General features: G+C 40.5%; 1 long non-coding RNA gene across 3 annotated transcripts in view; it reads left to right on the top strand.

Moving 5' to 3' along the window:
• Nucleotides 1-3,582: 3,582 nt before the first annotated feature.
• Nucleotides 3,583-16,654, top strand: part of LOC121069886 — a 42,963-nt gene continuing 29,891 nt past the window's right edge. For 2 of the 3 annotated variants that reach the window (XR_005819720.1, XR_005819719.1), the window contains exons 1-2: nucleotides 3,583-3,705; nucleotides 6,096-6,142. This is a non-coding gene — a long non-coding RNA (uncharacterized LOC121069886). Of the gene's footprint in view, nucleotides 3,706-6,095; nucleotides 6,143-15,831; nucleotides 15,893-16,654 lie in introns of those variants that run through there. The other variant, XR_005819722.1, reaches the window with a different exon arrangement.

Below are 16,654 nucleotides of genomic sequence, written 5' to 3' on the forward strand. Positions count from 1 at the left end.
CCTGCCATTCATCATTAGAGATTTTGGATCAGGCTTACAGATGAAGACTTTCAAATTGTTTTCCCTGCTGGATCTCAAACTACACATTCAGAAACTCCGCTGTGCTATTAGCTGTGAGAGTGGGATCCCTGATCTATGGCTGCACAATTATGTCGATAAATTATCCAGTTGAGATCTATGCCTAAGAAAAAAAAACAAATTGGGGATTTGGAGGGTGACCTGCCAGTCCTAGAAAAGGAGACAGTAAGAAAAGGGCAAGGGAAAGGGCAAGGGCAAGGAAAGGGAAAGGGAAAGAGAAATGGAAAGGGAAAAAATAAAGGAAATAAATATTTAGATGTTTTCTATCTCATACCTCATTGAAAAACATATTTTGCCAAAGCCCATACTGAATATTGTGTTTTGAATAAGACTTCTGAAATATTTAAAAAGAAGAAAATTTCAAGGATATTTCCAAGCAGGTAACTGTTTCAAAAGGAAAAATTAAAATGTTTTGTCACAGATACTTAGACAGATTCAGAGCAACTGGTCTGGTTCAGAGTAAAGATTTGTGACATGCTTGCTGGTACTGTGAAATCTGCAGTCTTATTTTTTTAAAAACAAAAACAAAAACCTTCATTTGTCCCAGCTGAGAAGAGAAGCACCCCGATTTCTTGTCACTAATGATAGCAACATCTTATTTTGTTCACAGCATCATGTCTGCTAATGATACACAGAGCTCTCAGCAGGCGTATTTCTGATAGAGTATTTCTCTTGCTTCTACATAAAGTTAGATTTAGACATGAGTACCCTACTATCTTATCAAACTCATAGGTCAATGCCAGATTTTTTTATTAATATTTAATAATTAGCCTTGTTTAATTTTCCACCAGAAGAGCTCAGAATTACGATACTGGTTCAGCTGCAGTCTTGCTGCATCCCAGGCTGGGATGTGGATCCTAATAGTAGCACGTCTTTCAGTCCCCATTACTGTGCAATATCTATAAAAACTAAAGCTGCTGTTGGTACATATGTTCCTCTTAGGTATGAGATACAAACAGGTCCAAGGAACTGCAGCATGGGAAGGTATCTTCAAAAAGTCATTTTGCTTAATTGTGTTAAGTTTTGCTTGTCTTAATCTCCAGTTTTGAAAATCAGCGCTGGCTGATGCAGCAGTGGGTGTGAACAGCACATCAAGGTCTCTTGCCATTGCTCAAGTTTCAAAGTTTTTTGGTTTCTTGGCAGGAACAGGGCAATGATAAAATATTTGATAACTTTCCAGAGCACTGCTGTTACGTTGAACCTGCTGCAGGAAAACAGGGATTACAAATGAGATTGTAATGACAGCATAGCTGCACAAAACTGAGGAATTAATTTTTATTGGATTTAGCAGATACAGAGGTATTCTCCAAAGATGACAGTTATTTATACCTGAGATGTATGGACTGGAATGGTTTAATTACAGTGTTTTCTGCTAAGCATGCTTAATGGATTTAAGCCTCACATCTGCCTCAGGCTTTGGCAGTTCAGTCAATTCCCCCTGAATTCTTGGCTCTGCCCCCGGTGCTGACATCTGGGGAGAAGTCCCTCGGTTGCAGAGGTGCAGAGGAGCAGCAGTGCTGGTCTTAGTTTCAATGGGACTGTTTCCATACTGGTACTAAACTAGCCCCCATTAAACTGATTAAGCTTTTAACAAATGATGCAGCATGCTGAAAGGTTACCTGTTGTAGCTACTGACTAGTCACTTTTCAACTCATTAACAAGCTATTTATGACACCTTCATGTACAGGTACAAAGCCTTCTCCAGAATCCCTCCAATTTAATTTCTCTAGCTTGAAGCAGAAAGGAGAGAACAAAGGCAGAGCACGCAGTCACTAATTAAGAGGATGAAGAAAGGCAGAGGGGATGCTGACAGGAGGTGACAGGATCATTGCAAATAAAAAGCTACATCCTGAGTATTGGGAGATATTATAGACAATTCTTTGAGGCTTGCTGCAGTGCAAGACTAATCCATATCTCGCTACCTCTTTTTATTAAAAACCGCTTTGTCCTTAACTATTTACTTAATACTGCTCAAAAGCAGCTTAAAATTTCACCTCTGAAATAATACTGAGTACCAATTCTGATTTACTTTGACAAAGGACTTGGGTAGGACATGGAGTCCCTCAATTACCAAATGCTTCTCAAGACCCTTTCAGAGGAGCCAGGCAGGGAAGCACGATTCCCTCAGTCCCATGAGCGTGCTGTATGAGGCTGACACACCATGCATGTCAGAATCTCATCCTTCTCAACTAAAAAGCCCTTATCTAAAATAAATAAATAAATAGATAGATAGATAAATAAATAAATAAAGATCCTTGCCCCCCCCCCCCCCCCCCCCCAAACAAAAAACGCAAGGAGATCAGTGAATCATTGATCATTCACTTTGGTGTAAACTCTTTGCCAGTCCTTCTACTGTCCTCCACCTGTTATTTATTTTCTCTGTGGTTACTTGGCCTCTTCATTCACCATTATTCCATCCCTATTATCATTTATCCTTTAATCCCCTTGTCTTAAAAACCTAAGTTGCTGGAGTTTGTGCAGCTGTGATCGTTGCCTTCCTACATTGCCATAATAATTGCCATTTTGGTGGCAATTATTGCCTTCCTAAGAGAGATGGCAGAACAGGACATGCCTTGACTGCTGCTTTTCTCAGCCTTGCTTATTGAACGTAAGTAAAAATTGTAGTTTGTCAAGCTATGAAGATAGATGCCCGTCAGGCAACCGAGAGGTGGATACCCTACATCCATAGAGCCAACAGAGCTGCTCTGTTCTCACCACTGCTTTGCCCAGTTGAGTCCCCATGGAGTGTTCGACAGAAGTGGGGACCCTTGCTCAGCCCATGACACAGCGGGCTCAGTCCTCAGCTGGGGCTCTGGCACTTCAAACATGACTTTATTATAGTCATAGCCACAGGTCTGACTGAAGTTGTTCTTGGTAAATTCCTATAGCACCTCTAACCGGTCCATAATCCTGAAGAGAAGGAAATCAACAGCTGAAGTAGTAAAGCTTAAGCACTGCTAAAGTGCTGCTTTGTGGCACTCGAGCTGAATGGGAGCCCTAGCTGAAGAGGAGGGCTTCTTTGCACAACTGGCTGTTTTTCTTTGCCAGTTTCTAGAAAATGGTGTTAGCAGAATAACTGTTTCATTAGCACACTGATTAACTGCAGAATTTCTCCGCTGAAGAAGGTGTGTGAAGGGCAATCTCTTAACACAAAAGGAGCAATCAAGGGGAAGTGGCTGGTTGCAGCGTGCATAACTGATTACTGAATGCTCTCACACCATCCTGGTGTATTTACTCATGTACACAGACCCTGCTCTTTGACATACGAGGGACGGGAGCTAGGACAAATGGTACAGGTGGGTGAGCAAAGAGGTAGGAAGCTCTCTGAAGCACACCTGCTTCTGAGTATTGCCAGGCTGAATGCAACGGGGAGAAGAGGGCACGGCACACTGGAAGATCCCCATCATGAGAGCACTGGAGACAGATGGGAGATGGGCTGGAAGGGAATACAAAGGTTGGCTGTGCTTGGTCTTGCTAAGGAGGCCAACTCCAAAAGAAGATTTTTTGCTTTTGTGGGAAAAGCAGTCAGTCTCCGGTCATGAGAGCTCCAAGTCCTTATCACCAGGGCAATGCTGATTCTGACGCTGCTGACTCAGACCATCCGTGCTGGAGCCATGTGTAACGCAAGTAAGACACACCTGGGCCAATTTTTGGCCTTTCTACTGGCCTTTCTACCTTACATATTTGATAAATAAAATGAACACGCTATGAATTTTGAGAAGTTGGCCATACGACAGATACGATATAAGGATCTTTTCTTATCTGTTAGCCTTAATGTAGAAGGAATGCTTCAAAAGGTGTGATATAGTGCACACTGAATTCAGTGGGATTTTTTTTCTTGTTCAATGTGAAGATTTTTTCTGGTTTTTGAGCAATCAAAATGGAAAGTTTCATTTAAAAAAAAAAAATTTTTCAACAGCAACTAATGCCTAATTTTCATGTTGCACAGACACTTCAGTTTTGAAACCCCTTTGAATTTTTCTCAGTAAAATCAACTTGGAAAAGTTGTTCCTTTCTAATTAGTTTAATCTTTATTTTCCAAAAGTAAAATTAGATAAAATGTTTACCCGCAGGCTATATTATACTCATTTCAATTTTTCGTAGTAAAATAACGATCTCTAAAATGATACTGCTTTTTTCTGTTATAGGATGAAAGTCAGATTCTCCATCCACCATATGTCTGGTGCCATAGTTAGGGTTCTTCCTGTTCAGTACCTCTTACTTCCATTATCTAAGCAGCCACTTTTTCAGCACAATAACTGACTTTTCTAGTGTGTGATTAATGTCCTTAACCAGGTACACCTATCAGCTGGCTTGAATGGGCTAGAAGTATTAAATGAATTATGCAGATTCCTGGGTGAAGTTGACATTTGAATACAATTCCCTTTATAAAAATTGATCTCTCGTTTTTCTCCCTTAATCAGTCATTCATCCTCTACTTGTTGTTTTACTCTGATCCTTCTTTTTTAATTAACTCTTTCATCCTCTGAGAGCCTTTGTAGCTTGACTAGAAGCAGATCTGCTAAGAAGGTCTGTCTGCTTCTGTCATTAAAAATAACACAAGTCTGTGTTAAGAACGTGATAAATGGGGCAGTTTGTTTCAATTAAAACTTACAAGGAGTGGTGCATTTGGTAAGATATAATTTTGCTTTTACTTTTTTTTTTTTTGTACAGAAACCCTAAATATATAAAAGTACTGTGCCAGAAAATTACCAGCATTTATGCAGACCCTAGCTTTTGAGCTATGCAAGGGAAGTTGTATAAATATATACTTAAAGTCTTTGTCCCAAAAAGCTTGTAGTCTTCCAAGAGAAGAGGAGATGGAGGAGATAGAGTTTTTGCTCATTGTTGAATTACCAGTTTGTGTACAGGGTCAGCTGGAAGCAGACCTTTTTTAGATGTTGATCCTAAAACCCCAAAGTCAAACAAGTTGTGTGTTACGAGTAGAAGTGCTGGCATTCCTGCCCATGTTGCATTGGTGTAAAGGACCCCAAGGTGGTGGTGATCAAGACACTCAGAAGACAGTTGAAAAGGTTGTGGATTTTTATAATGATGAAAGGACACTTTGTGTTTGCAACAAAGAAGTAATTATTGCAGTGCACTTAATTTTAGTAAAAAACCTTGTTCTTTCTACAGCTGCAGTGTTCTCTATGCCAAAGAAATGCCAGAAGGTTGTTTGGGTTGTATATATACATGCCATGTATTGTTTGGCTGAAAGCTGTCATGTTGAAAGTGAACATATATGTCTGCACTCATATTTCAAACTAATGTGAATACCATACTTGCAGTGTAATTGCATTTTAGTTACAAGATAATGACCTACTTTTTCATATTTGCAGTTTACTGTTAATAATATAATCAAACATTTCTCTACAAGATTTATAACAATTGTAGAGTAAATATACTTGGCTATTAGCAGTATATATCTTAGTTCGTCAAATGCGTAATATATATAATATCGTCATTACCTTCAACTTCATTTTGATCACCTTTAATTACATGATGAAAAGGAAAACTTCACAATCGAACAAGTCTGTAGTTACCTAAGTCTTACTGAAAAGTGTGATCACATATCTATTAATACCCATAGCTAATCTTTACTTTTGGCTGATTCAAACTCTGGCACGTCTCTAGTGACTGCTCTGGAGTGTGGGTGTAAGGTAATAAGGTCTTTTGCACTAAGTGATAATCACTATGAGGTCCTGACCCAAATTGCCTCCCAGCACCAGCAGGTTATGAAATGTTAAATAAATGCATATAATGGGAGGAGAACGAGACCCTGAGGTTTAAATGAGACATGCTTATAGCAAACGAATAGTTATGTTGTGTTTAAAGCAGATTAAAATACATCTTAATGGATTTCATTCTTCTTACAGCCTTCTCTGCATAAAGTTGTATTGTAAGTAGGGTTTGCACTGCAAGCCGGTGGGCATACAGAAATAACCTTGTACTCTTAATGCTGTCACTTCTCTACTGGTGACCCTCTTTTCACCTTTTTTTTTTTTTTAATTTTCTAGAGTTTATTTTTCTTCCACCTGCTCGGTTTTTGCAGGCACAGAAAGAGGTGAGTACCTACTTTGGCTTTTCCTCTCTCCATGCCTTATTTCCCTACATCTAAAAAGGGAATATTGACATGATGCCAAGTTTTTTTGTGAAGATAAAGTTGTGGCTGTCTGTGAGGCTTTTATATATTATGGTAATGAAGGTTGTCACGCTTAGAGTACGTGGCAGATGAGCGAATGCTTTTGTAGGAAAGTGTCTCAAATCATAGGGGAGCTCTGATGAGGAGTTTTGGATGAAGGACTGCATTTCACTGTAATGGTATTCTGACCCTGCTAATATTACTGATGTATGTTATCTAATATCCCTACACAAGATAATTAGATGTAATTAAAGTGAGCAGACTTCTCAAATAAGTCAAGATCCTCTTCTCAAAGGGAGAATATAGCTGAGTAATCATTGCTGTTCAGTGTTCTTAGAAACTAAATAGAAAGACAGTGCTATAAAATTTATACTGGACATTTTGGGCCCTGAACTCAGCAGAAGAAAACTCCAGGCAGAACTAAATCTGTCGATCAGATTTGGGAGAAGTTGTGCTAAGAAAAAATTACAAAATAAAACCCATCAGCTGTGTGTAGACCTTTTCATAGTGCTGCCTTAGCTGGTCCCAGTTCTGTACATGTCTATCTCCCACTTGTAACCCTGATGACGTGTTGTGAAAAGGAACTGTGCCAGCCTAGATAAGACACCTTATTGTGTTTTGTTTTTAGAATGGTTGATGGAGATTTTCCTTCTTTTTTTCTGACCCTGTCTCAGATGGAAATTGCTTTTTTTCACAATAGCGGCAGGAAGTCAGTGCCTATACAGTGTGAGTGAGCTCTTGGTGCTTTTATTCATGCTTGATGACCTGTGGTTCTTACATGTTTTTGTCATTTCGGAAAACATTCTTCCTGGAGTTTGAGGAACACACACCAATGCTACTCTGCATATTTTTTCCCCAGCCTCCCATTCCCCTTGCTCTGCAAACTTGCTATTTCTGTTCCTGGCTCAGCTTTACCCATTTAGCATCCTTATCATAGCAACATGCTTCTTTCCTTCCCAGCTAACATGTGTGCATCACACACAAAATATGGCTCTTCAGGAAGGTTTGACTTTATAGAGAAGTCAGGATGGCTTTGTGCATTTGAGCTGATGGGAATAGGTAATCGTACTTTACCTGCATGTTTAAGATGGAAAAAGAACAGCAGCTGATTAATGAAATAGTTCTTCAAGTTCATTGTGACCTTTTAAGTCAAGATTTTGAAACGTGCCTGAGATTTTAGATGGTTGAATGTTAGCAGACTAATTTAAAGTGGCTATGTACTTACTCTGTACTTTGAGATCAAACTCCTTTCCAATAGCTCAATTTGAGGGGCAAAAATAGAAACAGCTGAAATATCCCAAATTAGTACTGAAGCATCGGTCCATTTATTATGGTTAATTTTTAACAATGCCACGTATTATGCCATTTGGAGATGCGGGAGGCTCTTGTTTTTTATGAAAACAGCAGTGCTTAATTTTTGTTTGCTTGGGAATAATTACGACAGCTTTGGACGTATGTTTTTGTACCTCTCTTCACAGTGCTTGATGATAGTCAGATGCTGGTATCAGTCAGTAAGCCACTTCTTATTTGAAAACCACACAGATAATTTCCAAAGGGTTCTTTCATTGACATGGCATAAATATGATTAAATATGCTATAGCTAAATTACAGAATCCCTGAGCTTTTAATCTCAGTAAACCTGAAAAGTTAAACACCTCATATTGCTTTCAGCACTTTATTCTACCTAGAAGAAACCATCTGCTTTCCACCAAAAGTCACTCTGTCTCCTTGATCTCTTCAAATTAATCCTACTGTGATTAACTTCAATCCAATTAAAAAGAACATGTAGGCAGCTGCACAGGTCTGATTACATGTGGACAGGATAGTAGGGCTCCTCATAGGGGAACCAGATTAAGGTCAAACGTGTTAGGCTGGAGGAGGCAGGTAGTGATACTTCCAACTCTGATATCCTGGCACGACAAGCAGTGTATAATAGCACTCTACTTGCTACCTATAAAGCTTCTTGCAGTCAAGGAAGTCAGTATTTTTCACGTCTATATATATCATTACACGTCCCTTTCAAGATGCTGTGTGTTGGAGATTGAGCATTTATGTCTCTAACAAGAAACACGGCTTTATTTAGTGCATAAGGCAATAGCGTGTTTCAGGGTACAGGCATTGCCCTTGGCATTTCCACGGGTCTGTGGCAAATTGCATCTCCCTCGTCTCATTTCAGTGGGACTGCCAAACGCAGTAACTTTGAGGGGGATTTGGAAGCCCATAAGAATTGCAGGAGCTCTTTTGTCTTCGTATATAACTTGAAAAACCTGCAGAAGAGGGACAGAATTTTAGGCACAAATTCAGAGAGCTCAGCCTCCCGTCCTGTGCTTCTCCTGAGCTACCTCTGGCTTTCCCATTTGCCTTTCTGCAGGATTTTGCCGTGGAAATTTGTCTGTCCAAGTATGTGCGTTTTTCTGTTTTAGCACACAGGCTCCCAGCATTATGAAAGCTTGTTCCACGTCACGGAGGAATTACCATCAGCTCGTGCCGATAATTTAATGAGAAGCACTTCAGAAACATTCATTGTTATGAATCGTATCGCTGTGAGTAGCCCTGCGGTTGGTGTTGGGCCAGACATGGAAAAAGCTCAGTGCCCAGCACATCTGCTTTCAGCTACCTGAGCACGGAGGTTGGTGGCTGGGATTTGATTGTTCCCAAGTGGAACTGCTGGAGACCACGTCTTTCTGAAAATCCAGCCTTGGAAAAAAAAAAGCAAGAGCAAACACAAAATTGGGAAGTATTTTAGCATACGTAAAGAAAGTAGAAATGCCACTTGCAGTCTGATCTTTGAGACATCTTTGGAGGGCCTGACCACGGCGTGACCAAAGCAGAAAATAACCCGAGCAGCAAGATTATGAAAAGATAGGAAGAGAAGAACACTTTTCAGTAATGAGTGCAGCATTACAAATTACAGCTGAAATATTTTGTGATTGAATGCTACCATTACAACCTGAACATTGGCTTCTTTTCTGTGTTTGGAGTAGGGCTTTTTTATTACAGCTGTTTGTATATACCCATAGCTTGTCATGAGGGGTTATACACTGGTTTGCAGGAAGACAAAATTATTCCATTGAGTGTCACTTCCACTTCTACTCTTTTTTAACTTCTCCTTCCTCCCTCCCTCCCTCCCTCTCTTTTTTAACAGAAAAAGGTGGAGAAGACTATTAGAAGAAGATTTATGTAAAAGCAGACCTAATTCAGACTAGTGTTCTAGTAGTCACATAAAAATGATTCAATGCCAAGCTTGTTGATGTGTTTAATAGCTCCTGGGATGTTAGGAGTCCTCTTCCCAATGAGACCACTTCTGAAGGACTGAAAATGTTGAAGATTTTTCAGTAGGGCTGCGCTGAATACTAGGGTGATGAATCAGTGACTGCAGGAGCACCTAATTAAATGCTCTTTGCCAAGAAACATGGCTGTTAACATGAGCAAACAGGTAGGTTGGTTTCCTGTTGGCCTGAGAATTTAAGATGTTCATCAAAGATTTTGAGAACAGCCCGACAATATTCATCTATGATTAATGCAATATTAGGCCAGGTAGAAAATATGAAGCTAAGTGTTACCTGGTTAAATCTGATGGTTAGTAAAAAAAAAAAAAAAAAAAAAAAAAGCCAGAATGTGCTGTTTATTAGTTTCTTAATATCTAGCATATTTTTTGTCTCTTTCCCAGTATGCTTTTTGTGTTTCTTTTTTCCATACCCTTCCATGTCAGTATTTTTTATCTTCAGACTCTGGGCTGCTGACTTCAAAAAATATATTCTGTTTTCACTTTCCTGACCTTGTACAGCTTTAGCTCATGGACCTTCTCACACCATAACAACAGCTTTCCTAGTAAAACTTGGGCAACCAAGTGCATTTGCTGTAAAAAATCACCACCGTTAATATTTCCTTCACCTCTTCCAACTTTCCTCAAGCGTTGATGGCACGTTGAATCAAAGGGTTTCCAAATACTCATAAGAGAAAGAAATGAGTGGTCACCCCTGAGTCTCCTCTACCTTTCCCTCCACCACCAGCGTCTTTATAGGGACATATTTCAGCATGGGGAGGTTGGTATATAGAGGCTTAAAAAGCCAGATTTCCTTAAGCGCTGAGCAATAACATCATCTAAGAGTCCTTAAGTGATAAAGAGATGGAGAAACTGCAGAATTTGGGGTTTGTACTTTGTATTGTTTAATTGGGATATACTGGTTATTACATATTGGTTAATACTTGTAGCAGGAGCTTATCTCACTTCTGAGGCCTGTATTTAGGCTATGTAAAGTAGCCTGATTAAAGACTCCAGCTTTTGCAATATCTGTCTTCAGAAGTCTTTAGACGAGGTTCTGTGTAGGCGCACGCTGCTCGTACAATGCACCAATATTATATAACTACAACTTTGTAATATGTATTTGGAATATGCTGAGAAGGCAATATCATACATAGCATAATATTTACATCTCAATTTGGTTCCAAGGTGGTGTAAGGTAGTTCACAGAACTGAGGAGTGGGCTTGGAGGCCTTAAAAACTGTCTGCTAGGAGCTCTTGTTAAGAATGATCTAGATTAAACATCTTCCCTGCCCTACTGGAGTGTCCTCACTGCTGCTGTGGGTAAGTTAATTGACCAGACGTTTTCCTGAGGTCACTTCCAACTCTGTTTGCTAAGATTTTAGGATATCCTAAAGGTAATAGCAATTGCAATCAGAGAGAAAACAGATTTATCCAGTGGTCAGTTATTTCCATGAGAAATTAACAAACCGTGACATTAAGTACCATGCCTTGCGACGTCAAAATACACAGCAGGCAGACCGCTGTTCCACACATGGGAATAAAACATGGGGAACACCACAGAAGGCAATGAAATTACAGCGACACAAAACTGGCCTTGGAAATAATGTTTGTGTGGATCAGTGCTTTCCCCTGCACAGACAAAAAAAGTGAATGAGGATCTTTAACCTTGCACAGGGTCTTTGCTGTTTAGGTTCAAGAGGTGCCTTGCTGTTTTTGTGGCAGATGAAAGGGTATTTTGCAAGTATCGCTTCTGAAACTCCTCCAGCACGTGTCAAGCAGAATTGCTTTTAATATCTGAGTTATTAGGAGGTTATCAACATGAGGTCATTCCCGGTAGCATCCTTTTTGTGTGCTGAGTGATCCCAAGCAAAGGCAGATAAAATGAAGTGAAAGTAGGCATTTGTTAGCTAAGGAAAACACTCGTTTCTGGTGCCCCCAATCACGTGCACAGACTGAGGGAAAGAAAGATTAAATCATGGTGAAGGCATTGGTCATTCAACTCAGCTTGATTTTTCAATTTTTTAAACAGTAGGAGGCTCAGAAAGAAACAAAGAGGAAAAACAGGGCTATAGAATAAGCAAATAGAATCAACTTTTGATTCCTATGCCATTTAAATACAAATTATAGTCATTTACTCAGTCCAGAGAGCCTGAATTTTCGCTGTTTTCCAATTTAGGCAGCTGTGACAGCAGAATCCATGAAAAAGTCCCGCTTCAAATTTAATTGATAAATTCACATGTCCTTTTTTTCTCCTCATTCCACTATGGAAAATGTAATCTCATGTAGTTATTTGCGTGACAAACAGTACGGACTGCATAATAACCTTTACAGTTAGCAGGATAAAGGATGAGTCGTTGATAAACTCGTAGCCCCTGACTCCCATCCTGCTGGATCTCGATATTATATCAACACTACAAGAACACAGCCCGTCTTTGGAGTCCTGGTTTCTGCTCTGCTCTCCTACAAGAGCTGTGTGGACAACCAAGGCTTTGTCTTCCCTGCAAAAGAATAATTTCTAAAGACAATAACTATAACAGTGGTAATTATTTATTGTCAGATTTTTCAATCTGAAATGAAATATTAATTTTTTTTCTCTGTTTTAAAAATTCCAGGCAAAAAGACTGTTCCTGTGCCTAAGAAACACTGCCCTATTTATCAAATTTTAATGCCCGTAGATTTGTTAAAGTTAACATTCAAGTAAAACAATTTACTCAAAATCAGAAAAGATGTGATGAAAAGCTTTGTTTGACCCAAATCCTTCAGCAGTTCAGTACTTTTGGGTGTTAGGGCACAATATTTTGTCTGAAAGAGTTAAGCATAAATGCAAATAATTCATATTCCTCAAGATCCCTATGCTTTCCGTGGGATGGCTGGAGACCTTCCCACTCTTTGCTGGTAGGACGTGTGGGCATGGGGATTTGGGTGGAATTTTAGTTGTTTGTGCCTAAACTCTGGCAGGCAGGCTCCCACTTTTTTTTTTTTTTTTAAATCTCATCTTGTGGCCTCCCCTATATTCAAAGATGTTTTGAGCTGGATTAAAATCCCTGTACAATTTTTGAAATGCAAATTCAGAAGCCCTCACGCTGGTTTTGGCAGTCCCAGTAAGTGGCTGTGTGTAAACATCACCGTTACCAGGGCACGGAATATTCGTGGGTTCAGCGAACACAGGATTTATTCTAGTTATTGTTGAGCACCCTCTCCTGGCTCTCTTTTCTTTGCAGATAAGTCATCTCATCAATTAGGAGTGCTCTGGGATGAACTGCAGTGCCCATTTTAATTCAGAAGGACGTGATTTTAGATGGTGCGAGCTGCTGCTCTGCTTTAAGCTGACCAAGTTTTGTAACAGCCTAGCTGGTTTATAGCCGATAAATCCTTCTTCTAGTGGTAAAATTCCTCAGTAAGGGTTTTTTTCTTTCCTCTAATGCTGCTTCTAATTGCTCTAAGAAAAGCACCTGCAGACCTGAGAACACAATGCACCAGGCATAATCTGATAAAGGGATTATGCCCAGCTGGTAAAAGGTTGTTTATTGGGTGACTGAGCCTACATTCACATCTGTCAGAGGATCTTATCTTTCTGTTAATACCTTAGGAGGCCTAAGGCTGAGTCTAGGGATGAATCAGTATGTCATAAAGCAAGTTTATTTGCAGGGATTATGGCAACAAGCAGCAGCTACAGTGAAAATAGGTGAAATTGGGGGATTACCACTCAGTTAAGAGCTCCAATGTGAGAAAGAGCCATCTGATTTGTGGATCTCATAATAAATAGAGTTGGAACACATGAAAGTTTTCTTGCACTTGTATGACTATCTGCTTGCCATGACTAATGCAATCCAAAATTGCTTACAGAAGTCTTCATAGGAAGGGCAAAAATCCCTCACTCTTTATTGCTTGCCTGGTATTCTACAGCTCTGCAGCTGGGCAACATTATTGCTAAATTTAACTATTTCTAGGAATCTAGTCTGGATCCACCCAGTATCTTAAGTATCTCATGAAGACACCTCTGTTAGATCTTGACCCATCGTCATCTTTGTCGTTTGTGGAAGGAGATAGGCATCCCTAGAGGGATATTCGGATGTTCCACATGGCCAGGTTCGTGCTTTGGAGCCATCTGCGTTCTCTGAGTTCAGCAGAAGCCTGGCGAGATCACGCTCCTAATTTCAGCCCCTGATGGGTAGGTGGGGGGCTCTGCTGTCCTTACCAACCCTCCTCTGTGATAACTTTCAGAGGCTGATTTGCTCTTGCTGTGTACTGCACCTTGAGGCTATCATAGCCTACAGAGTCCAATAACCAGGCTTGTCTGAGGTGCTAACAAAAGCTTCAAAACAGCATCACAGCCAGTCCCTTGAGTGCTGAAAAGCTTCAAACATGCAATTTAAAGTCTATTTTAAGTGCTTTCAGGCTGTCTTAAAGTTGTAGCATCACCCAAAGTCTCTGAGATATTTAGTCTAATTATCAATAAATAAAACTTTGGTTGGACAAATCTAAACCTAAGTCTTGGACTTACCAAGATTATTCCTCCCGTGCTATTCTCAGGCAGTGTTCTTGCTCAGTACATGGTATTGTCAGAGGAAAAGGACACGTCTGAGCACTGGGAACATCATCACAGAGCGTGCTCCAAACAGTAGGAAGCCAATTTGTAGTAGCTGAAGATTACGCTACGTCACTTTCTTTTTTTTGCATTGCACTCAGTGGTTTTGCATTCTAACACTGCGCATATGACCCTGGCTTTTATGGAGGGAAGCTATCATCCACTCCTAGATGCTATCATGGGGCTGTTTGGTGTAAGTAAAGATATCCTATTCAGCTCTTTGATTACATATTTCTAACCGGCTTTCATTTTGGATTACCCTCAATTAAAAGGTACTTTGAATTTTTCTGCTGTTTAACGGGAGAATAGGAATAAAGGAATAGGTAAAAAACAAAGAGAATACAGAAGTATTTTCAGGCCATTGCTAAATCAGAGCAGCAATGTTACTGAATTTGAGTGGATGTGAGCAGGGGCTATTTCAATTTGTGTGGAGCTTTGATACAAGAAACGAGACCAAAGTCTTACAGATTAAGTCAAGAGGCTCAAAGAATAAATTGACTGCAGCTGAGATCTGAAGCAAAATACTTGGTTTATTTCCTTTGTATGTGTGAGAGTACACCTTTAAACTGCAGAAGAAACTCCCTAATTTGCAATAATGAGATTAACTGGAAGAGAAAAAAACAGCACAGTAAGCGACACCATATCACAGAGTGCTTGTAGTTATTTGTTCCCTTCTGAATACAGCAATCCTGGCTTTCCTTTGTCAAATTTCTAAATCACCAGGACAATGTTTCACCATGAGCACACGCAAGTATGTCCGCTGTTTGCAAAAGGCCCCTGTCACCAAATGACCCGTCTCATGCTAGTGGGGGGAAAAAAAAATTGTAATATGAAGTTTCATTGTATATGTAGCTTTGCTAGACAACATATATTGCTGCTGAGTATAATTTTTGGCAGATAATAGAAGCAAGGGGAGACAGCAGTAGCCACGGAGCAAGGATGGCTAGCCAGGGAGACTCATGAGGATGATGGTGAAGGTAGGAGCAGGCTGCTTGCCTGCCCGCACTAACCGTGTTGACCACCGTGCCATTTTGCATCCAGGCTGCAGCATTTCTGGCAAGGGCTCCCTACACACACGCTTATTATATGGCATAGGCCTGCACAGCACTTGCTGCTGCCAGATCTGGTAGGTCCATGTCATGATGCATCTTTAGAAGGTTTCTAACACAACCCTAAGTCAGTGATGATGCATTTTTTTGCATTCACTATACCTCCAAGACAGCAGATGTACTATAGTACTTATAGCAGAGGTACTACAGGTACTATACCAACAGAGCACAGGCAAGCTGCAGCAGCGAGAGCTGGGCCCTGCATCTTTAAGTAAGTGAATTTGCTCAGCTAATTGCGTGCAAGTGCTCCCTCCAAGCACCTGTAAATTGTTGAGTTTAATAGGGTGGCAGCTGTTCCTGGCTGCCTGGGCTCTTGCAGCCTTGGAAGTAGTTGGGAGATGAGAGCGGCAACTTGCAGCATGATTATCTTTTTCTCCATTTCCCCTCAATTTCATTGTCATCTTCTTCTCTCTTAAGAGTGCTTAAAAGCTTTTGTTGCTCCTTATAACACCCACAGGAGCTGTTACGAAGTGCACTTTTTGTGCTTAAGGTTTTAAAGCTTAAAATCTCTGACCTGAAGAGGTTTGGAGAGTAGCTTAGTTTGAAGCCTGCTGTTGTGTAGACACCTGCAAAACATTGAACTTAACACTGGCACAGCTGGAGGGAGGGATGGTGTGTAATGATGGGTGGCTGTATTGCTGCATGGCTGGGTTTCAGTGCTCTGGTTGTCATGTAGGAATTAGAGTTAGCTCTTGGCTGACTGGGAAGTGAGTACCTAAATGTTTGGTTGTCTCTAGTTGTTGGTTTTAAGATCTTGATGCCTATAGAGGGGTAATTGCCTTCCCTAACTGTGGCAGAAGAGACGTAGAGTTATGAGCAATGAATGAGAGATGGTTTTTAGTTGCATGCGCTGACAAGTTGTGCAAAATCAGAGCTTTCTTAGTCCCCAATTCAACGTGCTTGACTTCAGTGCTTAACTGAGATGTCAGTTGCCCTAAAAAAATGCTTCTTGCCATGGAAGGAATTTGCTACCTGGAATTTGGTCTTGGGATTTATCTAGCTGGGGTAACTTTAAATCTGCAGATGGCAGGGTGAGCTGAGGCTTTAATGCAGGTGCTTCCGTCAGTTCATGAGATGTGCTGGGGAAAATCTTCCTTGTGGTGCCTTACAGACAACCAGGAAGAGCTCTGGCAGGAGATGTGTGGCTATCAAGCTTAGTTGGGCTTTGCAAGCCCTTCACCATTCCCAAAGCAGGTAAGGATTGTTGGTTCTGCAGTTACAAGGGTAGTGTTCAAGTAAGAGTTAATTCAGCCGCTTCAGATAAGAGGTAGGATGCCATGGACTTTCTAGTCCTTCTGTTCTTGCAGGATAGAAACCTGTGTGTGTTCTGTAATCCTCCAGCAACCCTCATCAAGCATTGCCTCTGTGTGTAGCTTCATGCTGCTGTGTCTATTCTGTCCTCGGTAGCAAGGTATGTGCTGGTCCAGGCACGTCTCCTTGTGCTGCAACTGCACCTGGGAAGTTTGACC

The sequence above is a fragment of the Cygnus olor genome, chromosome 4 (assembly GCF_009769625.2).
Source record: "Cygnus olor isolate bCygOlo1 chromosome 4, bCygOlo1.pri.v2, whole genome shotgun sequence".
Taxonomy (NCBI): Eukaryota; Metazoa; Chordata; class Aves; order Anseriformes; family Anatidae; genus Cygnus; species Cygnus olor.